Raw genomic sequence first — 22,923 nt, forward strand, 5'->3', positions numbered from 1 at the left:
CCAAAGCACAGATGAATGATAGTGATGTTAAAGTCGGGTTGGTTTTGCTCATCTCTTGTGGTGAATTTCTCCTGGCTGAGCGTGTGCAGGAGGGACAGGGCAATGGGGCCTTGACAGGCAGGATAAGAGACCCAGGCCAAGGTTTTCAGATCTGACTAGTTGTTTTGAATGCCCAATAGAAGACAGTCTTAAAGGGCCTGATTTTCAGAGGACGGGTGCTCAGCACTTTCTGAACCTCAGGACCTTTTAAGGTCTCTCAACTTGGGCCCTGTTGCCTGACGCTCTTTAATGGTTAATCATAATTGTACTGATTGCGGGTTGATCCTGATTAATGAGCTGGGGATAACGGGGTTCTTGTCCCAGAATGTGGCTACACAGAACTAAAACCAACGAGTTCAATATCTTGTAGGGACCCTCAGGGTGTACAGCAAGGAGCCTCCCATGGAGGGCAAAGCAAAGCCTTGGTGGTTTTCATTCAAACCGATAATGGAGACAGGGAAGCACCAACCCCCATAATGGATAGGAATAATGGGGGATATGGGAGAGATCTGTGGTATCATCCCTTGCATGTGTTCTTAGACTTGTAAACTTAACACCCTTTCTTGAGGGCCTGGCGGTGAGAGACAAAGGACCAGCCCTGCCGCTGACCTGCCAAATGAGTCTGCTGGTGCAGGCTCCCCATGCCCAAGACTGGTGGGAGTTAACAATAAAGCGGAGGGGTCAAATGATGGAAGCTAACCCCCTCCATGTGGTGGTTTGGCCTATTATAGGGCCTGAGCGTGACCATGAATATTCATTCTAATGCCCAGCCTTCCACGTCCCACTCTAACGTCCTCATCCTCGTAATACTGGGTGCACTTATCCTATAGGTTAACATATCAATGCCATTTCATTCATTGTCAGCTACGTCAGGGGTTCTCAAACTAGGGCTGCCGCTTATTCAGGGAAAGCCCCTGGCGGGCTGGGCCAGTTTGTTTACCTGCTGCATCCGTGGGTTTGGCTGATCGCGGCTCCCGCTGGCCGCGGTTCGCCGCTCTAGGCCAATGTGGGCTGCAGGAAGCAGCGCGGGCCGAGGGACATGCTAGTCGCCCTTCCCACAGCCCCCATTGGCCTGGAGCAGTGAACCGCAGCCAGTGGGAGCCGCGATCGGCCGAACCTGCAGACGCGGCAGGTAAACAAACCGGCCTGGCCCGCCAGGGGCTTTTCCTGAACAAATGGCGGCCCTAGTTTGAGAACCACTGATCTACATCACCTATTGCTCAAACAAGTTGATGGTTAGATATCTGCCAACGATTGTCCTAAAATACCCACACCCAGGATCACTTCAGTTTCCTGCAGTTAGAATCATAGAATCTCAGGGTTGGAAGGGACCTCAGGAGGTATCTAGTCCAACCCCCTGCTCAAAGCAGGACCAATCCCCAACTAAATCATCCCAGTTGCCGGGTACCGTTAGGTTCCAACTCGTGGTATTGAGCAAGCTGTCCCTACTTCCCCCAAATCCAAGGGTAACGGTCAGGTCATTCGTTATGGCAGAGGTCACAGGCCTGCTAGGCTTGGCTATCCTTATGCTAACTTGCTTAAGCTAATGTCTACAGGGTACAGGCCTGTAGGTTCCTTGCATTACTGCTGAATATAATAAAAGGCTAAACTAGCTGTATGGACCACAAGCACCCAAAGCCACTAGTCGCTTGATAATCTCGGCCCCAGAATTTTGCCCTTAATCTGTAAAACCCCTCTTGCTTCCGCTCCCTGTACTATTAGTTCTGCTACCCTCACTTGCCTCATCTACCGGTTGGGTCTTCTTGTCACAGGCCAGCTGGCCCTTTAAGGGACCCGGTGCCCAGCCTCGTCTGTGGCTGATCAGCAGCCTCCCAACTGAGAGTGATCAAGTGATGATAAAAGCCAGCAAGCGGCTCAGTTTAAGGGGAGCTGTGGGAAGCAGATGAGTGCTTGGTTCAGGGCTGGGGTGAAAGGCCTCTGGCTCCCTGCAGCCTGCTTTGGTCAGGGGAATAGCTTTGTGGAGTTGGTCCTTCCTGGGTTGGGGGAGACAGAGCAGCCGCTCACACTGCTCTTAGACTGTGAGCACTTCGGGGCATGGACAGTTGTTTTCTATGTGTTTGTACAGCACCTAGCACCATGGCACCAGATGTTGCTGTGGCCCCTGGGTGCTCCCAAAATATGATTTATTCAGTACTTTCTCTGCCTCATCTGTTCCCACAGACACTAGGGGCCTGGTTTTCTTCTCTGCACCAGTGTCAAGCCTCAAGAACTGACCTCTTCTTCCTCAGTCATGTCTTTTACTGAAGTCCTGCTGGTGAGTGAGAATTTCAGCGGTTGCCCCAAGGAGCATTTCCCAACACCCAGTTTGTACAGCCAGAGAAATGTACATGCTACCATGTTCCCCTGTGGGCTCCGTTCCCGGTGCCTTTGTTGATCTCCACTGAAGGATGGGAGGACAGGCTGTTGCATTGTTTGCACTGTAGCAAAGCTTCCAGATGGAATGTTTGGGGTGGTGGTTTTTCCAGAGTGCCCCAGGAGACATTCGCTTTCTCCTTCTTGGCTAACATCCAGGTTTGTAGCAGTTTAATATCTGATACTGGTACATCCTCTGTCAGAGGACTTGTGAGGGGATGCTTCAGTGATCTAACAGGGCTTTTCCATTATGGGCTACAAGATCCCACTAGCTGAAAAAGCTGGGGGCAGGTGGGTTGGAGTACACTGGCTAGCTCTCAACCACCACAGACTCCTAGAACTTAGAGGTGGAAAAGTCTCATTAGGACACCCAGACCAGCTCCCTACCAACGCAGGATTGTTCCCTACGGCACACTGAATGGTGTCTGCTTTGCACTAGTCCTGGTTTCATCAGCTGGGCTGCAGTGGTCATGTCACCACTGCAGCTCTGCGAGAAACTAAGGGCAACTCTTCACTCGCCCACCCTGTCCCCCAGAGACACAGCTCTGCAGCGTGGCTGGTGCAGGTGCTTAGAACGTCCATGGAGATCAGTAGAAGTTTTGCTGGTGGAACAAGAATCCCGTGTCCCTTGCAGAGGAGGCCATGCTCAGCTCAGGGGTGCACCATGCGGATCAGAGAGGAGAATCCTGCGTTCTGATTATAGAACAGTCCGTCCTCTCTCACATGCCTTTTCCCCGCAGGTATTGTTTTTAGTTTGCTCCCTGGCATCATGGCTTGCTATTTGTCTCCCTTTTGTTTGTCTTCTCCAGTAGTTATTTTGTAATTCTTTATTTGCTGGCTTCAGACCAATGCTCCTTCACTTCTTAAATCTTGCCAAGAATTTCCCTGTCTAAAGCATGCTGATCTCCCAGGCTCAACCTGGCTACCCCACATAAAGCTTCATAAACCAGTGCTCCAGTTCCTTTGTCCCTCCTGGATGGAAATTAACCAATATTAAGATGCCTAGTACTCCATTACAGCATGCTGATGTGGCTAAGAACTCACGGATATTATGACTATAGTTGAGTCGGTGAGGGAGGGCTGGTAACAAGAGACTTGGTCTTCAGTGCCGTTCCAATGTGGTTAAACTGGGGCCTGTATACACTGGTCTGTATACAGGGTTGACTAGTCTAAAAATCAGTGGTAGATAGGGTTGCCAACTCTGACTGAAGTTATTCCGGGAGTTTTTTTTTCCCAGCATGACATAATGTCATATTCTTAAAATATCCTATTAAAATCTCCTGGATTGTTTTCAATAGTGACTGGGAAATTGATGCTGATTCCAGGAGACTCCAGGCCAAACCTGGAGAGTTGGCAACCCTCATGGTAGGGCTGAATGACCTGATGTTCAAAAGTCCAGCATACCCAGTCCGGCCACAAGTATTCAAGCTGTTTATAGATTACGACCTTCCAGGCCAGAAAGGGCCATTTGATCCTTTCGTCTGCCATCCTCCAGCGCACAGGCCTGAGAATTCCACGCAGTAACGCCTGCATCTAATCCAACCATATGTGCTTGAATCTGAGCATCTATTTTTAGGAGGGCATCCAGTATTGATTTAACGACTCCGAGTGGCAGAGAGTCCACCACACCCATGGGTCAGCTGTCCCAATGGGTAATTACCCTCTCTGGAAAATGTGCACCTTATTGCCAGTTTGAATGTTGGTCTCCATTTCCCAGCCACTGGATTTAGCTCTGCCTTAGTTTGCTAGTTTAAAGAGCCCTTTAATACTGGACCTCCTCGCCCTGTAAAGGTAGCCCCTGAAAACCAAAAAGACCATGTGGATTTAGTTGCAAATTAAAAGTGATAATGGCATTTTTCCAGTTTACTGACACAGCTGCATTAATACCCATGAGTGTTGCAGTCAATGTTATCCCAGCGTGAGGGAACGAACACATATCCGCTGCATAGTTTAGATTGAAGTTCTACACCATTATGTTCAGATAAAGCATCTGTGCTGGGCACACCCCAGAATAGGGAAAGCTTGGCTGCGTCCTTAATAATGGGAAAGAATGTGCCTGTAATTTAATCTCTGTGTGTTCTGGTTTCAGTTGGCTGGGGGAAAACTAAGGCCATGCGGTGGGTAATGGGACTCCAGCAATTTGGTAAAAGAAAAGAAGGGGGATGGGAGGAAATGCACTTAGCGAAAAGCTGTGGAGCCCATCAGCCGTCCACTGAAATCCAGAGATGACTAGGAAGATTGGAAGTGCCTTAATTGAGAGGCAGTGCTGCCTAGTGGATAAGCTAGGGACTAGTCTACACTGGCACTTTACAGCGCTACAACTTTCTCACTCAGGGCTGTGAAAAAACACCCCCTTGAGCACTGCAAGTTTCAGCGCTGTAAAGCACCAGTGTAGACAGTGCACCAGCACTGGGAGCTGCGCCCCTCGTGGAGGTGGGTTTTTTAGAGCACTGGGAGAGCTCCCTCCCAGCGCTGCGCCACAACCACACAAGCCGCGGCAGCACTTTAACGTTGCCAGTGAAGACGTGTCCTAGGAGTCAGGAATAGAAACTAAATTTCCTAGCTGTGTCACCGACGAACTGTGTGATCATGGGCAATTCTCTTCCCCTCTCTGTGCCTCTGTTTCCCCTCTCATGCTCTGTCTGTCCGGTCTATTTAGATGGGAAGCTCTTTGGGGCAGGGACTGTCTCTCACTTGGAGTATATACAGTGCCCAGCATGATGGACCCTAATCTCAGCTGCAGCATCTAGACGCTACCATGATACGAATGATACCAACAGATCAGCTCAGGCTAGGCCGGTATCCTGTCTCTGAGAGCGGTTAGCACCAGCTGCTCCAAAGAATCCTTCCCGTCCATAGTTATGGGAGAACTTGCCCCTCCCCCAGAGATTTTTTTTCTATCTCTCAGTAGATCAGTCGTCCCCAAACTGTGGGGCGCACTGCCACAGGGGGGGTGCAGAGGAACATTTGGGGATGCGGTGGGCCTGGGCCAGCCCCCACAGTGGGCAGGGAGGGAGCAACACCCAGCTGCGGCCCCAGCCCCGCTCCAACCCGGCTCCCAGCCCCTGCCCAGCCTCGGCCACGGGCCATGACTCCGTTCCTGGCCCCAGACCAGACCCACCCCCGCTGTGGCCCCAGTCTCAGCCCCCTTACCCCTGTCCACATCTCCCCCACCCCCCGGCCCCTGAGCCGCAGCCTCACTCCCAAGGTGGGGCTGAAGGTGGGGTGGGGGGGGGGGGGCGTGACCCTGACTAGTTTGGGGACCACTGCAGTAGTTAGAGGCTGGCCTATGCTTTGAAGCAGGACAGTTAAGATCCTGGCTAAAACTCTCAGTATCTTCTAACAGTGAGGGTTAAAACTCTGGATCTGGTTATCCACAGACATGCCCCAGTCCCTTTTGGAATCCTCCCAAGCTCCTGGCCTCGGTGCTAGCTTGTGACAAGGAGTTCCACTGGGCTAACTAGGACAAAGGTTTTTCTGTTCACAGTGGTTCACTCAGGTTGCCGAAAGGGTTTCCAAGAACGGAGGAAGCTCATAATGTATCCACGTTTATTTATCTATATTACACCCTCGCAACAAGCTGAAACAAGTAACAGCACTTGCACGCAAGCGCTGAGTCCTTGTTCTTTCCCATCCAATTAGCAGGATGGGCACCCTCTTCCCTTGGGCAGAGAGATTTGTAAACTTCACTAGGTGATGAGAGATCCAGCGGGAAGGAGCCAAAAGTCACGGAGGTGCAGGCCCCGGTTGGTATTTATTATTCCCAGGGCATTAATATGGGAGTCACGTGGAATCCCAGCCCCTGCAATGTGTTACATTTATTTTTAATGTTATTAAAAGAAATGTTCTCGCCGTGTCCCGGGAGCTGTTTGGATGTTAGACGGGGGCAGTGTGAGGCCCCTCGGCTATCTCCAGAGCTCATGTTTTATACATTAAAGGGAGCGCGTGGATTTCTCTGAGTGTGACATTTAGCATGAATAATGAATCACGGGGAGGACGTTAGTTTCACAGTCACTGGCACAGCAGCCTGGACAGAGGGATGGGACTGCTGAAGTGCAAAGGGAACGTACAATACTGGCTCATGCAAGGAGCCCTTCCTTTATCTACTTCTCTGGCTCTCGCTGCTTAGTGGACAGAGTGCTGGGATGGCTGTCAGGAGACCTGGGTACTAGTTCTGGCTCTGCCACTGGCATATTGGTTGCCCTTGGGCAAGTCTCTGTGCCTCAATTCCCCCATCTCTAAAATGGGGATAACTATAGAGACCTCCTTTGTAAAGCACTTGTAGATCTACTGCTGGAAAGCGCTAAATGGGAGCTGGATTTCATTACCTTATCTGAGCATCTCCCAATTGCCGATGGAGTTAAGCTTCACAGACTCCTATCCTTGTTTTACAGCTGGGGAACTGATGCCCAGGGCAGATCAAGTGGTTTGCCCAAGGATATGTAGGGAGGCTGTGGCAGACACATAACTGAACCCAGATCTCCTGCATGCTGGTTCCATGCCCTACCCATTGCCTGAGCTTTGTACCTGCAAACAGTCGTGCTCAGTGGGGACCAGGTTTTCCTAAGTGATTAGCAAGGAAGGATGGCCTCGTGGGTTTGCCCATCTGTAAAATGGGGATAACCGCACTGCCCTGCCTCAGAGGTGCACTGAGGATGAAAGCATTAAAGACTCTGAGGTGCTTAGATCCTACAGTGATGAGGGGACCCAATCTGAGGCGCCTTAAAGGGACATGGCTTCCTAAAAGTGACGGAGCTCCCTCTCTGAAGACCAGGCCCCTGTAAGGCATTGTAAGATGAGCTCCCACCATGAAAACTGAGGCTCCACTGGCAAACCGTGGGACATGCCACTGGCTGTAATGAGACCTGGGTCTGGCTCATAAGCACCAGGCGAGTCCAAAGCAGTGGCAGGACTTGGGCCCTTTCCTGTGAGATCTGGGGAGGAGGGTTACTGACTATTCCCCGAAACTAAAAAGCAGTAAATTCAGCACAGAAAAAAGGAAACAGCCCATGGAACTCATTGCCACAAGATAGCAGGGACACGAAGTGCTAAGCAGGCTTCAAAACAAGACTGGACATTTGTGTGGATTAGGAGAACATACGGAGTTAGAACAGTGCGGATGAATCAAACAGCCAAGAGGTTTGGACCAGATCTGACCTCTTAGTTCATAAACTAGCCTGAAACACATGAGGGGTCAAGCAGAAACTTTCGCAGAGGGCAAGTTATCCAGTAACTGGAGGGTTTCTTGCACCTTTCTCTGAAGCAGCTGGGGCTGGTCACTGTCTTAGAAAGGAGACTGGATAAGACGGACCCTGGTCTGGTTCTTCATGACAGTTCTTCTGTTCCTATTACCACCCTTCCTTCCTCTCCTTGTACTTTCTGTGAATGAATTTAAGGAGACGTGCGGAGGTTAGATGGATGTGGTATCATGCAGGTACATGAACGTGGTATAAACCATTGCACTGAATGTATGTTTTTTAGAAATGTCCTTTCATCACTCAAGTGGATTTAACACCTGTTCAGGTATATTGATTTGTTCTGGCCTGTTGACGCTGTACAAAGAGCTTAATTCTCTGCTGTTCAACTGCCCTGGCCTAACCTGTTTGAGGGATTAAAAGTGGAGTTTCACCAATTCCTACCTTCAAGAGGGTGTAATGCAAAAAGTCAGATAGGGCTTGGTTGAATCATTTAAAAAGCTGATTAAATTGGGGAATCTGCCAGCTCTCATTCCTGCAGACACACAGACATGCCCAGCCATTCACCTTTGGGGTGTGGAGGGGAAGAACTCAACCCCAGTCAGCCGTGGGCTAATGGGGATTATCTGTAACAGACCAGCTGGGGTGGTGCACATACACCGGTGACCCAGGCACTGCCAGCACCGGGAAACTTTTGCAGGGTGCCCCACTGGATTTACGTGGGTTGAGTGGTTAGACCAGGGGTGGCCAGCCTGGGGCTCCGCAGCCACATGTGGCTCTTAGAAGTTAATATGCGGCGACTTGTATAGGCAGCGCTGATTGGCGGGGCTGCTGGTGGGTGCAGGCACTGGGAGTGGGGCAGGGGAGCTGATGGGGGGCTGCTGACGTATTACTGTGGCTCTTTGGCAACGTACATTGGTAAATCCTGGCTCTTTCTCAGGCTCAGGCTGGCCACCCCTGGGTTAGAGCATCGGGGGAGGCTGGGAGTCAGGACGCCTGGGTTCTGTTCCTGGCTCTGCCACCAGTTCACTGTGTGGATTTAGGGGCGTGCTTCCCCTCCACAGGTTCCAGTTCCTGCTAAAGGGGGATGATGATTCCATATGTTCTTTTACCAGATTTCTTTCTTTATGCCCCAAAGACATGCACAGTAAAAGCTAGTGATGGGCAAACCTCAGGCTGAGTGGGGATATAAACAGCTGAAGCCTGAGTGGGTGTCTGAACCCTTGGCAGTGAGTCAGTGAGGGAATCCACGTTCTCCCGAAGCGGGGTGGTGAAATGGGAGGCCGAGGAGTCTATAGTGGAGGGGACTCTGCCTAGGGGACTCTGGGAGGAAGATCGAGGAGAGAGGCTGGAAGGAAGGGTCTGTATGGGAGGCCTGAGGCTTTTGGTGCCGTCATTAGCGAGGAGCCTGAGCAGGAACCCCAGACCCAAACTGAACCCCGCCATCTCTGGGAATGTTCCGGGCCAAATTTCACAGCTTAGACCCGTCCCCGGTTCACATGGGAAACCGGAACAATCAGCTGGGCCAGATCCTCAGCTGCTGTAAATCAGCACAGATCCACTGAACCTGAGTGTCGCTACACTGCGTTACCCCGGTGGAGAACCTGGCCTGCTCTTGTCAGCTGGCTTGGCTATGGGGGAATGTGTCCAAGAATGAAATCCTCACTAGGTCTTTCCCTTTCGCTGCTCTGCTCCAGAAGGCGCATCGGGGCTGGAACTAGGGATGCAGAGGTGCTGTCTTACCCCTTGGCTTGAAGTGGTTTCCATTATATGCAGGGTTTACAGTTTGGTTCAATGACTCGCAGCACCCCTGAGAAGAGGGCAGGGATGCGATGAGGTAACGACTTGACTCAGCACTGAAAGACGTGGAGGTGACCCTGGAGTGACACTGCCAGATATTCCAGTTCCCTGAAGGCACCAACTTTCTCCCAGAAGCAATGCTGCTGAGCCGAGCCATTGAGAACTCTCTGCTGGTAAGGAACAGGGAAGCACTGTGGTCTCTTTCCCTTTCCTGTCTTAGTTGTGAATCAGCAGCTGGGTCTTTGCAAGTGCTGAGCTGTCACAGGAGTGACCGTTGCCACCCGCTCAGCAACCTGGCTTTGCCTGCTGCTCGGGTTCTCTCTCCAGGTAGCCTGGATCAAAGCACAATGAGACGGGAGAGTTTTATTACTGGAGGGGGAAAGCGATGGAGGTAATTACTGCTCCATGGAGGAATAAAACCTGTTATTTCAGCTGGGTATTTCTCAGTCCAGCACCACACGTGTGTCTTTCACGTCTAAGGACACAGCCCCAGTTTAATCTCATCTCAGCACTTAACTCTTGCTCATGTGTAAAAATGCTGTCCCGCCTCTCTCAAAAATCACTGAAATTCCTGGTTTCTCTGCTATCGTCAAAAGGAATGTACAAAAACAACTCCTCCGCACCCATGGGAGATTGCTTTCCAACCTTAAATCTCACTCTCTCTCACACACACACACACACACACACACACACACACACACACACACACGCTGCCAGGTAAAAAGTTCACCATTGCAAGACACCGTTTCTGGTGGGATACAATCCAGATTCTGCTGTGACAGTGAAAAGGGCACAGGTAATTTCTGTCAAGCCATCTCATTCATTCTCACAAACCAGCAGAGGGGTTGGGGCAGGAGGGGAGAGCGTGTTTCCCCAGAGGGAATGTGTGAGATTTACAGAGACTTCTGTTTCAGTGGGGCCCAGTTGCCTCTCAGCTTCCACCAGTGGAAATGAAATCAGAATCTGGTCTGTGGAGTTTTAGATCATTCTCCACCAGTACAGTGTGTGTGTCCATCCAGATGAAAGCAAACTCTGACAAGTGGTTAGATCTGTTCCTGTATCTGGCCACCAGTTGCACTGAATAAGATGCAATATTTTCCCCTTGTTTTCTCAACAAGGGGGATTAGAAGGGGAGGGAGCAACTTTTGTGATTTCAGATGTTACCTTTGTTGTATTTCTCCAAGCAGAGTCCTCTGGCTCCTAGAGTTCTGCTGCCTGTTTCAAACACAGATACATGAACAATGAATAAACATCTGGGGCCAGATCCTCAGCTGGTGTAAATCAATGTAACTCTGAGTTCAGTTTACACCAGTTGAGGATCTAGCCCCTGAATTTGTAGGGGTTCATCTAAAATGCATATGTGGTTGTCTGTTGCAGGAACGATGTATTTAAATACACACAAAACCATTTTTAAAGTCAAACTTTAATTACACAAGTGTCAATCTGGAGCAAGTCTGTAAAAGCTAACTACGTTACTCTGGAGTCACACTGGATAGAAACTGGCCCAGAGGCCTTTCCCTGTGGAATGCAAAAGCTGATGATGGAGCTCAGCATACAGGAGTAAGTATGGTTAGAAATAGCTACCCTGGTCAGAGCATTGATTTTACTGGGGAAACGGCACTGAGCTTTTCCTTCCCTTTTGCACATCTTCCCGCCAGCATCCATGCAGACTTCACTCCATGCAGAGCTCCCACCAGAGATTGTGCTTCTGCTGGGCACTGTGTATTCACACGGTGAGGGACAGTGCCTGCCCCAGAAAGCCTACCATCTCCCTAGGACTTGACTTGCTCAGTGTCACAGAGTGGGGGGGAGTCTGGGCCCTGCACCCCCACTTCCTGTGATTCACCGTGACTCTCAGCCAGCCAGTAAAACAGAGGTTTATTCAATGACAGGAACCCGGTCTAAAACAGAGCTTGTAGGTACAGAGAACGGGACCCCTCAGCTGGGTCCATTCTGGGGCCCAGCGAGCCAGACAACCCTGTCTGCCCTCACTTCCTGTTCCCAGCCAGCTCCCAACTGAAACCCCCTCCAGCCTCTCCTTTCTGGCCTTTGTCTCTTTCCCTGACCTCTTTGTTCTCCCCCACCTTTAGCATCCCCTTGCAGGGGGGAAGGGCCCGGGCCATTAGCTGCCAGGAGACAGTGTTGGCCAGAAACTGAGGCACCCGCACAGTATTCAGAGGAAACACTAAGAACAGCTCCAGTATCGCACAGCAGGTTAGCAGCAGAACTAAGGAGCAAACGTAGGTCCCCTAAGTCGAGGTGTAGTGCTCTACCCATTGCACGGTCTGTACTACCTCCAAGGCAGCACAGGACAGAGCTGTCGTTGCTCCAGATGAGGGGAGAGGGAGGGGGCGGGGCACCGAATTTCCTTTTTCTAACAGCTCTCTCAGGATCACAGCTCCCAAGCTGGAAGCAGAAACATGGCCTTTTATACCTCAGTGACAGGCCCAGGTCCAATCAACCCCCAGAGTTTGCAGTGGGGTTGAGGTGCAGCATGGGGGCTGGGTCCCAGCTTGTAGATTTTAGAAATCCGCTTTCCTTTCAAGCATTCTCTTTTGCCAGCACAGTTTTGTTAAGTCTTGAACACTCGCCATGAGTCACCTGGTGCGCCCACACTGCCAGACAACGTTACAGGCAAGTGGTCGCAGTGTGAAGGGTACAGTTAGACTCCCCCACACCAAGGTATTGACAATTTCCTGCCAATACACTTTTGCTGCTCTGGTTTCTTTACTGTGTGGTTGAGTTAGTGACAAGGGAATGTCAAAAAGTTCCGAGCTGAATGCAGTTGTAGTTCCTTTGACTAATCCCGGAACCAGACAATGCTGTGGTATGTAGTTTTACCAGCACTTTTCCCAAGCATCTGAACACTGTTCAGTCTTGGAGAACATGCTGTATTGTTGTTAGTTTTGATGGGATGTTCCTTTTGGGGGGAGCTGTTGCAAAGAGTTGAGGGAGTTTGCTTTCTGCCTTTAATTGCTCTAACGGGAGTCAATTCTTGGGGAAGAATTGCTCCCTGGGAACCAGTCATTGGTGTTGGGCAAAGGTTTCTGAAAGAGCGGACTTGCTGCATGCTGTTTGTGACCACCATGTTCCAGGACTGGTGCAATACACTATAGATAAAAAAAGGTGTGCTAAGAATATACTCAGACACCACATTACTGATTTTTCCTCCAATGGGAAAACAACCTGCAGGACCCAGAGGTACCAGCCCCAGAGGTAAGGGGTACGTCCTTTGCTGATGCCATTTTGCACCTCACATGAGTCCTGCAATATTTCCATTTCTCTCTTTTCATTGCCTTTCTTCTGGCAACGAAGCTTTTCCCTGTCTCTGCACTCTTCCCCTCCTTCAGCCACTCCTTGGGCTGCTTGCTCAATGCTGCTACTCACTCCGTCCACGCCCTGCCCTGCCCTGCCACCCCGTACTTTGAAGTTTAATGGTTTACATCTTGAGTGCACCCTAAGCTGTGATTGAAAGGATAGGAATGCACAGGCTCTGAGCCTCATTCTGACCTCACAGCACTGTACCTCGGGCAGCGTGGTTCCTCCTGGCTCACACCGCTATTAAGGGAGAGCAGAAGTGGGACTCTTGCATTGAAACTCTTGGGGCCAGATCTTCAGCTGATGCAGAGGTAGCTGCACTGAAGGCAACAGAGCTATGATGATCTACCCCAGCAGAGGGTCAGCCCTTTAGACCTCAAAACCACTTCTCCTGCTCTGCACGGGAAATGAATCTCCCCCACTGGCTAGCCCCGCTCCAAAGCCCAGAGAGGTGGGGCTAAGCTGGGTAGGAGAGCAGGTTCTCCTGTGCATGCCCCTGCCCTGTGCCTGCACCAGTGACCTTCTCCTCCCCAGACACACCAGCACTGAGGCGGATGTTCCCCCTTCACATGCTGATTGGCTCCATTCTTCCATGGCTCCAAATGTTTTTGTGAGCTGCAAAGCAAGGGCGAGATCCAAGCATATAAACTAAAGGGAGGAGAAGCCCTTGTTCCACCAAGGAAAGGAAGGAGATTCAGAAAAGATGGTCAGTGAGATTCCCTGGGGAGCTGGCATCACTCACGTCTTCAGAGGCATTTCAGGTCTGTGAGATCTTGGTTTCCACACCACTGGGAGACTAAAAGCATTGAGCCCACATTGGGTAGATCATAAAGCCAAATTCTTCCTTCTGAGCGGGTAGGGACACTGCGGGGTTTAGAGCAGGGATAAAATCTAGCCTCGGACCAGTTGTGACGTCAAAGATCCCATGCTGGTTTTGTTAAGACCAGGGGTGGTCATGCCAGGTCCTGGCCCAATTCTGATCTGGGCAGGCATGTTTGCCCGACCTATTGCCACATGCGTTTTCAAGTGGACACCATTTTCTTCGTCACTTTCTTTCCTAGTGTAGGGCTGATGGTTCAGAATGACGGCGGTGCCCCACCCCGTGCTGGATGCATTTTAGAGGTGGCAAAGGAACGATCCCTCTATGTACTCCACTTGCAAAGTGCTTTGGGGCCCTGCATGAAAGGTACCAGAGACGTTATCATAGGGCCAGGTGTTTCTGTCTGGAGAATAGGGCCCCGTATGTTTTCTTGCAATGTGGGGGCATTGGATGAGACCTGGGTGTTGTGTTTGTGTCTGAGCATGGCCAGGTGCTAAGTTCAGGGTTGGGTCCCTTTGCCCGTCTCTACTCAATGATTCTACCACCCGGCTCTCAGAAATCTGCCATTGTGTCTCCCTTCTTCTCTCTTGTCTGCATGTTCTCCTTTACCTGACCCTTAAACGTGAGTCCCAGCAGAACCCTGATAACACTTGGCACCCATTCAGGTAGCTCCTTTCCTCCACTCCCCCACGGCACATTCCTGCCAGCCCTGCAACAAAAATGCTCTGAAGAACCTGGCACGCACATGTAGGAGGGGGCAAATTCTGTGCCTGCCCCAGGCTTGCAGTTTGGGGGGGCAATGCCCCTCCTGCGCCCCCCTCCACAACTACACCCGTGGCGTGCACACACAAAATATCCCCAGTTTGGTCAATGTCTGCAGCATGGACCAAAAAAAAAAGCCGAGCTGAAGTGAGAAGAGTCGCCATCGAACTGCAGCAAGAGGTGGCCTGAGGTGAGGGAAAACCAGTGAAAACACCCTGTGTCTAACGAGAGGCTTGCCCCCACTGCATGTTAGAACAAGGAATCCTGCGTGCGTGTGGGAGGCCCCTCTCCTGCTTCTTTGACGGGTATTTCTGAGTGTCAAGGTAAACACACAGGTAAACGGCGAGGGATCTCCACCCCCACCTGTGTCTGTTCAGACATGCATGCCACTCACTGATCCAGTGCGAAGGGAGGAGCCGGTATCACACACTTGAGAAGCTCCGAGCTGAGAGCTGCCCCACTCAGAAATGAATCAGCCCTGTGCAGAAGGAAGTTGTTTCTTCCTGGAGAGGAACTCAAGATGCTTCATGAGATCTGATTTTTTTTTAAAGGGGTGGCAGGATGGAGACATCGTCTGACTGTGAATAAAAATTCTTCCTGCAAAGAAATGACGGGTGGGGTATTGGACAACAGCCCGGCACACACTCATACACACATCCATGCCACACACACTGCCACTACCACACACACACAACTGCACCATGCACACCCTCGCCACCACACACACCTGCCCTCACAACCATCCAATGCGCACGCAAAGCCATGTCATCCACACACACAAAGCGAGTGGCTGAGAAACATGCCCTCAGATGCAGTGTCATAATGTGATGGAGGGTATCTAGGCCCTGGCATAACAGATGCTCATTAGAACTGGGTCACTTTCTTAAGGCTTATCTGGGATCAGGTCCAACTCCTGTTGAAACAAAGGAAACTGGACAGGACCTCTGCTCATCTAGCTGCAAACAGCAAGGACGCACGGTGCTATTGGAAGTCCTGCAGTTCCAGAGACGAGCCTCTTCCATTGCCTCTGCTGAATCCAGATTTCTAAAATGTGCGTGTGTCATTTGCTTCCCCCAGTACCGTTGAGCACTGGCATTGGGTGTGCATGATCCCAGGCTGATTATATCGTCTCCAAGGAGGTGGAGGGGAGGAATTGGTTCTGCTCAGAAATGGCCCCTGTTTAAATGATAGAGCCATTTTTAGCCCCCACACCCAAAGTGGCCATTTTCCAGCATTCATAGAAAGGTGCCTGAAATGAAATGGCAAAGATTTGGTGGAGGGAACAGTGTCCCCCCATCTCACGTACATTTACTCAGCATGTCGTGGGTTTGGGGGAGGGAGTTGCTTTGTTTAATTTAAGGAAAAGGAGACATTGCATTGTGACTGGAGATGGGAACGTCATTTAAGGAGGAAATGACCAGTGATGACTAGAGCGGGCTGAATGTATTTGGTGCTGGTGGTACTGCAGCCGCTCCCCTTTAGCCCAGGATTGGTGCATTTATCGGGGACGTTCGAATCCCTGCTCTAGAGCAGACCCAAACCGGACTCTTTTGATTCACTGAAAATTCTGGAAAACTTCAGATTAGTTTCGATCCTCATGGAATTTTTGTTTCAATTTTTTTCGAAACAGCCACTGAACCAAAAAATCAGCTCTGCGCCCAGCTCTTGTGAGGAGACCAGTAAAGGCATCAGATTCCCTACATGAAAGATCTCTCTTTAAATCAGGCTGGGGTGGCCAGTGGCAAAGGGTTCTTCACTGCTTTGCACCCCGGGGCATTCTGAACACCGCAAGTCCAAGGTGAATGATTAAACCAGTCAGTAGTGAGTCACCACCATCGTTTTCTAGAGCACCTGCATTCACCATCCCAGCCTACCGTGTCAGAGCTGATAGGATCACTGCACCTGGAGATATGGCTGCAGAGACACATGGGTTGCCTCAGGGACTTGGAGGGTTTCCTAGTTGACAATGTTTCAATGTTAGGGTTTCCTAAACAGCAGCCACGCTACCGACAATAATTGCTTAGTGCTGGATGGGGTGTGCAAAAACAAAAACAGGGAATCCCATGCGTTGTTGTGGTTAAGATCTCAGATCTCCGTAGCTAAAGAATCATCAACAACCCTGCATAGTACTGAGTAGCATCGGCTCCTGTTGAAACTAATGGTACCAACATCTTCCTTGAGCTGTTACTTTTGTTTCCTCAAGACCCTTCTGCCAGGATGCGTTTAGAAGCTCGTGGATGTTGAGAGAGATGCTGATTGGCTTCAGCTGTCCACTAAAATGGGCCATTCCATTCCCTTCCAGGGTTCTCACTGGCTCTTGTTAAGTAAAAGAGGCCTTATAAAATTAGTTCCACTGCCAGAATCACTAGTTATCGCTAGAGGTGGGATCTGAATCCAGCTTTAAACCTCCCCAACAAACAGGCTTCTTTGAATCTGGGTCAGGAGCCAATGTGGAGATGTGTTGTTCTAGCCCATCACTGTGTGTAAGATATTAATGCATGGAATTTGTGGCTCCCAAGCTGAGGTGGTTCACAGAAAGACTCTTACTCCTGGGACTGAGTATCCTCTGAAATCCAGCCTCCCGAAGAGGGATACCTGGGCACCCTGAGATCAGAATCTGCCCCAGCCAATCGAGCAACAAGAGTTCTTCCCGCCTTTATTCTTCAGCATTTAAAACACACCTACAACAAGATCTGGGACACGGGCGTAAAACAAGACACGGCCCATAATGAAAACTAGACTCACCCAAAGCAAACCACCGCCCCACGCCTATCGCAGAAGCCTGCTCCCAGAGACGCCATGATGCCCACGGGGCAACGAAGAAGAGATTTCCAGAGCCAAGGGCTCCCCACCGAAAAGGCCTCCTGATGCTGGACGCTAGGGGCAGTTAGCTGTGGGGCATCGGCTAAGGGGAAGAGGTGTTGCTCTGATAGCATGAGTTGGAACCATATTGGGCTGTAGAGATTTAATAGTGGTGGGCATGGCCTAGGATGACCAGACAGCAAGTGCGAAAAATTGGGTCAGGGGTAGGGGGTAATAGGACAAAGCCCCAAATATCGGGACTGTCCCTATAAAATCAGGACATCTGGTCACCCTAGCGTGGCCAAGCCCACTGTGCAGTCAGGCTGCCTCTTTGCGCAGCAGCCGCTTTCAGGTGCTCCGCAGGTTTGTGCCGAGTGGCAGACACGTGGCTGGTTGCTTTGGGCCGGAGCGCTCCGGGGCCTGGACAAGCCGTGTGCGATAACTCTACCAGGAACAGCAGCTTCCCTCCCAGCTGAGGCCTCCGCTGGATTTGCGATGAACTGTAGCTGCACACAGGCTACATCCGTGCTACAAGCTCGGGGCGTGAGTCCCCTGCTCACACACGCGTGCGTATGCTCGCTCTCAGCACGCTAGTGCCGGTGTAAATAGCAGGGCAGCCCCAGTAGGGATACGGCCGAGCCGGGCCGAGTACACACCCATGGGTTTGTACTCAGCATGGCCCAGTCGTGCCTCTCTTGCCGCGGTCACAGCTATTCATACTCGGGCTGGCTCATATCTGGGCACACAAGCAGGGCAATTACAGCCCTAGCTCGCAGTGTAGACACAGCCGCAGGCGTCAGTGGGGATCAAAGCTCCTGTGTGGAAAGCAGGAAGCCTGCCCATTGCACGCAGCAGAACTCCCTTGGCTGTCGGTGAGAGGCAGGTTCTATAGCTGCTGGGGCCTGACGCTAAGGGGAGATCTGACCTAAGGCAGCGAGTTACGTTACCCTCCAGGCAGGCTTTGTCCACATGCAGCACCGTGCATAACACAGTTGTGCACTAGTGCAACTGAAGTGAATTGCTGGGCACAGCCCCCTGCCGCCGCGCGGAGCAGTGGTAAGTCCCCAGCTTCTTGGCCCATCCCCTGCCCCCCCCCACTCCAGCGCAGAGTGGGCAGAGGGGTGGGTCCAAGGAGACATAGGTTGAAGGCCAATCCTCATCTGGCAGTTGAGGGAGCTGAGCTCTGGGCTCCCTTCCTAGGACCCCCCTGCTCTGGAGCCGGAGCAACCTGGCTGCCTCGGTGCCAGATCAAGCCCTCCATCCTACTTGTCTCGCTGGGTGTGTGGCTAGGCCCAGCGAGCCGGGCTGTACTGGGCAGAATCCGGGCTGTGGGGCTGAGAACCTTCTGCCGATTTGGCACATGTCGGCGTCAGTGATGGTGCTGTCCCTGGCCTAGGGGTGTTACGGCCTTTTGCTTGATGTAAATTCGCTCCCTGCTCCCCGCTCCCCAGCTGCACAGCCGTCCTGGCTCCAGGTGAAGCTCCGGCTGGGGAAGTTGGGCCTTGCCCTTGCTCCCCCTGGCTTCTTATGCTGGTTCACCAGCCTGAGACGAATTCTCTTCCCTTTGCACACTTCCTGCAGGGCCACACCTTCCGTGCTGGGCAGAAAATAAGGGAGGTTGTTGCATGGAGATAAGCTGGAGACCTCACGCTGCCGTTCTCTCCCTGTCTCCCTTCTGCAGGGGAGGCCTTTCAATGGCATAGACCTTAAACAGGGCTGCTCTGGGGGATCTGACGGCTTTTTCGTTAAGCAGGAAGTGTCGGGACAGACAGAGAGCTGTGCAGGTGAGTGCAATTTACCTTCAGTTTCACTGGAGTATTGAATATGGGACTCTAAGCTGGGTGCCAAAGAATAGCACTAGGAAATGGTGCTGACCTGAGTAGATCAGTAAATGATACTCTCAGCTCTGTCTGGAAGGAAATATACCCCTTGGTGGAGTATTTTCACTAGGCAGATGAGCACATTCTGAGTAAAGCTATTCCCGTTTTCAACTATTTGTCATATTTTGCAAACAATGTCCAGCTGTTAAAGACAAAGTAGACAATTTCCCCCTCCCTTTCGAAGTAGAGTTATACACAGCTGTGAAGGATCTCTGTATTTATTTCACATTTTCCTTTAAGTCATTTTAATCAGTCAGGCTGCTGAGTTTTAGATCAGGAGAACAGAAGAGAATGCAAGAGTCTGGGGGAAGTGGAAGGGGAAACGAGACTGGGTTTTTTCACATTGCTGATTGCTTCATGCAAGATATATATTGTGTGAGCTATAAAAAATAAATAACCCATCCCAGATCTCTAGAAGGTGCAACATAACGTGTCTGAAAGGCTCCTATCTCCAGAGTGACGTGGTGAACTGTCCAACCATCAGAGGAAAGAAGGGTGCATGAGAGAGTCTCTCAGAAATGGGGGACTAGGATATAGAGTTAGGGCCCAATCCAAAGTCAGTTGGCTTCCAATCAGGCTGTTATTTTCGGAAAGCCTCTGTGTCTCAATGCTGGAAGGTGTGGGGGGCATTGTCCTCTATCTGGTGGGGTTTATGCCCCTCTTTGGATGCTGCTAAATTATCCAAGCCCAGGAACTGATGGTTCCTATCCCTGGCTCATAAAGATTCTCCTGGAAACCAAAATGTCTTTGCCACTGGAGGGCACCAACTTGCTCTGAACTGCCTCTAATTCCCTATAATGCCCCAGCATCCCCCCACTGGGCAGTGTTCCCCACCCAGCCCCATCTCTCTTTGCATATGGGCCGGTCCTCACCTCTCACTCTACCTGTAACCGTCATCTGGACACTGCACAGAAGCAAACAACCCTCAGGCCTCCGTTTGCATGGGCCATTTCTGTACCGGAGGGATGGGTGGGTCTCCTTGCTATCAGTAGAAAGAGCCTTCAGCCTCATGGTATCAATTCATTGAGGGAGACTCTGTCCATTTGTGCATTACGTGATGTGAGTCAGGGGATCCAGGCACAGCACTCTTGTCCCCCAACATGCTCACAGCAAGACCCCATTGTGCCATGGCAATGGGGCTTCAGTCATGTCCCTGAAATGTTCTAAATCCTGGAGGACGTGGATAAGGTCCCATGCCCACAAGCAGTGTCCCATTGAATAGTTTGTGGGCCTTCTAGCAGGCCTTTCTGTCTTCTGTTGCAGAAGCCACCAGAACGTAACAGAGTAGCAGTGTCTATATTTAGCCTTGTAGGTTTGTCTGTAGCGTCAAGAGGGTTCTTTGGAGGCCAGCTGTACCCATGTGGTTTTCTTACGTTTGTAATGTTGTGTAAAGCACAAAGACACAACACTGCTTTGCAGCGAAACCAGGCTTTAGCCATGCTGGGAGCACAGATGAGTTGTTACCTAGGCAATTACTAATATTAGTTACACATTTTGGGGCCAATCTCCATGCCGGCGTGTCCCTAGGTCCCATTGCAAGGTCAGGTCCTTGGTTAGGACCCCCTGCCTCCTGGGAAAGGGTGAGCTTTGATGAACTGTTTACAGCCCACGGGCCATTAGCAAATTGTTCTCTTTGACTCTTCCCTCTTCCTTATGTGTGGTGTGTTTGGTCTCCTAAGTCACATGATGCCATTCCCATTGCGGGCCCAGTTTAATCAGATACGTAGTCCCATTGATTTCAATGGGCCTGCTCGTATGGTGCTTGAAGTTAAGAATGGGATTTAGCACTGGCTGAATCCAGCTCTGGAGAACCAAGACCTTTTGAGGACAAGAATCGTTCTGTGTCCAGCACTAATGGGCCATGATCCTCTTGGTGCTTCCCAATATAATTAAACAACCTAGTGAATTTCCAGTTCAAATTCCCAGACAAATAAACATTCCTGCTAGAACTCATGAAAACTTGGGATTTTTTGTGTGGACAATTTCACAAATAAATGGAGTCTTGCAGATACCGAATAATTTGACCCCAAGAACCAAACTGAACCAAACTTGGATTCACAAATATTTGTGACTCACTCCTTCTACCATTCAGCCAGCTGACTAATTTCCTTTACAATGGCTTAAACTGAATGTTCTTTTTTGGCTCTGATCCAAAGCCCGTTGAAGTCAATGGGAGTCGTTCCAATGGGCTTTCAACCAAGGCCTTTGTGTCGTCTATAAAATACGCCTGATATCGCCCAGAACTGGCTTGTCCAGTCCAGGGAACCTTTATTCCTTCCCACCATGCATTTCATCACCATGGGCACATTCTTTCCGCATGAATAGTGCAAACACCCAGTGATCAGACGTCTAAAGAGCAATCAGGGCTTTTGGTTACAGAACTTGCTGCTACCTCAGGATAGGGATTGAAGCGCAGAAGCCATTGGTTGTCTCTGTTCTGGTTATGGCACATTTGCCCATGAATTTGGGGCAACTGTGGCTTTGCAGTTTTATTCCAGCACATTCCACAACTGGGCAACATTGTCGTTTTTGTAAAAAGGCCAGTTTTTCAGGGAAAGATTTTGAGCATTTGCCCTTTTGCAGGTTTCAGTATTAAAAAAAATAATTATCCAAATGGAAATTTGGAAAATACAGAGGTGTATGCTCAAAAACTGTACAGTTTTTCAGGACAACTGGAAGCAAGTTGACTCAAAAATGGTCCTGTAATTTGAACAAAGAAAGGCAAACATCACAAAACCCTCCTTGGAAATTCAAAATGAAATGCAGAAGATCCTCTGCTGAGGGTTTCCAGGCCCTCTCTGTGATTATTTGCCCGCTGCTATTTTCAAAGGGTGAAATTCACCCCAGTCCAGAGGGCCAGTAAAAGGTCTCTGTGCCACTTAAGTCCCTCACTAGCCTGCTTCAGTGATGCTTTTTGCTGACCAACTGCACAGTGATTGCATAAAAATTAACATGGGGCTACCCTCTTGATGCTGTCACAAAGAATCCCATCTCCCCTTTACACCTGTAAAGGTCATTTTGCTAACTTCCCATTCCGTAAAGTCAAGGAAGGGTTTTGAAAATGCAGCTGTATCCTTTCTACCTCTAACACCGCCACCACCAGAAAAAGGCTCTGCGATCAAAATCCAGCTGACAATTGTCTTGATGAAATAAGAAGCACAATAGAATCCAGCTGACTGTCCTATAAATGCATTTCTCCCCCCCCCCCCCCAGCTATAATCACAGCAGAAAATCACTTGCCTTTTGTCATTGCAGTGAACAGCTCTGATTCAGTGACATGGGCCTGCATGCTCAAAAGTGGGTACTGCTTTTGCGTGCCCAGCTTGAGAGGCGTTAAAGGGTTGTGATATTCAGAAAGCGCTGAGCACACCACTGGAATGGTTTTCGTGTCTGATGAACATTTTCACAACACTGAAACATGTTCCTGTCGCAAATTGGGGTGCAAAGTCAAAATGGCAAAAATGATCACAAACAGGGAGGAAAAAAATCTCGGATCAGGTCAATGGAAACATTTCATTTGGAGAATTTCTTCATTTAGATTTTGACCTGTTTTTAGCTAATTTCTTTATTATAATTAGCTTAAATTTTGAAATGAAAAGTTGCTTTGAACTAAACCAGATTTTTTCATTTTGAAGACAGGGAAATTAAGTGTTTTGACAATTTCAAAGCTGTTTTTTCTCCCCCAAAAAATCTTTCAAGTAAAGAAAATTTGTCAGAACTGACCCTTGCCCGTAGAAAGTGTGGGGTTTGCTGACTCAGCATTTTCCAGGACAGAAATGGTTCCTTCACTGTTTCCTAACCAGCTGTACTGCGCACGCACTGCCTGACAATCAGCCCCTTTCGTGTGTCTTGTGTTGAGCACCCGATCAGTGGGGCACCCCAAATTACTAGTCCATTGTGAAAATGTAGGGAACAGCTATTGGGCACTAAGAAA

At 50.2% G+C, this 22,923-nt stretch overlaps 1 protein-coding gene across 4 annotated transcripts in view; it reads left to right on the forward strand.

The window, feature by feature from the left end:
• GJB3 (gap junction protein beta 3) overlaps nt 1–22,923 on the forward strand; it is a 34,864-nt gene that overhangs the window by 2,308 nt on the left and 9,633 nt on the right. Inside the window, exons 1-5 of one of the 4 annotated variants that reach the window (XM_039511626.1) lie at nt 1,947–2,078; nt 2,221–2,314; nt 9,384–9,580; nt 10,785–10,967; nt 18,791–18,893. The gene's annotated coding sequence lies outside the window, so the exon portion shown is untranslated. Of the gene's footprint in view, nt 1–1,946; nt 2,079–2,220; nt 2,315–9,383; nt 9,581–10,784; nt 10,968–18,790; nt 18,894–22,923 lie in introns of those variants that run through there. The other 3 variants (XM_039511625.1, XM_039511627.1, XM_039511628.1) reach the window with 3 other exon arrangements.

Source organism: Mauremys reevesii, linkage group 23 (genome assembly GCF_016161935.1).
Source record: "Mauremys reevesii isolate NIE-2019 linkage group 23, ASM1616193v1, whole genome shotgun sequence".
In the NCBI taxonomy this organism is placed as follows: Eukaryota; Metazoa; Chordata; order Testudines; family Geoemydidae; genus Mauremys; species Mauremys reevesii.